Consider the following 754-nt stretch of genomic DNA (forward strand, 5'->3'; position numbering starts at 1 on the left):
GGGGGTCTCCCTATGTTGCGCAGGCTGGTCTGGAACTCCTGGGCTCAAGCGATCCTCCAGCTTTGGCTTCCCAAATTGCTAGGATTACGGTCATGAGCCACCACGCCTGGCCTAGATTTTTTTTTTTCTCTCTGAGACAGGGTCTCACTCTGTCACCCAGCCTGGAGTGCACTGGCGTGGTCTCACCGGATTTTTTTTTTTTTTTTTGGAGACGGAGTCTCGCTCTGTCGCCCAGGCTGGAGTGCAGTGGCGCAATCTCGGCTCACTGCAAGCTCTGCCTCCCGGGTTCACGCCATTCTCCTGCCTCAGCCTCTCCGAGTAGCTGGGACTACAGGCGCCTGCCACCATGCCCGGCTAATTTTTTGTATTTTTAGTAGAGACGGGGTTTTACCGTGGCCTCGATCTCCTGACCTGGTGATCTGCCCGCCTCGGCCTCCCAAAGTGCTGGGATTACAAGCGTGAGCCACCGCGCCCGGCAAGGATTTTTTTATTATATAGATAAAATTCACATGTCCTAAGATTCACCCGGTTAAACTGTACAATTCGCTGGTTTGTAGCATATTTACAAAGATGTGCAATCATTGCCACTATATAATTCCCCAGCATTTTAATCACCTCAATGGGTTTTTGTAATTGGCCGGTATATTTAGAATGGGGCCAAGCGCGGTAGCTCACGCCTGTAATCCCAGCACTTTGGGAGGCTGAGGCGGGTGGATCACGAGGTCAGGAGATCGAGACCATCCTGGCTAATACA

This window comes from Hylobates moloch, unplaced genomic scaffold, assembly GCF_009828535.3.
Source record: "Hylobates moloch isolate HMO894 unplaced genomic scaffold, HMol_V3 SCAFFOLD_7, whole genome shotgun sequence".
NCBI lineage: Eukaryota > Metazoa > Chordata > Mammalia > Primates > Hylobatidae > Hylobates > Hylobates moloch.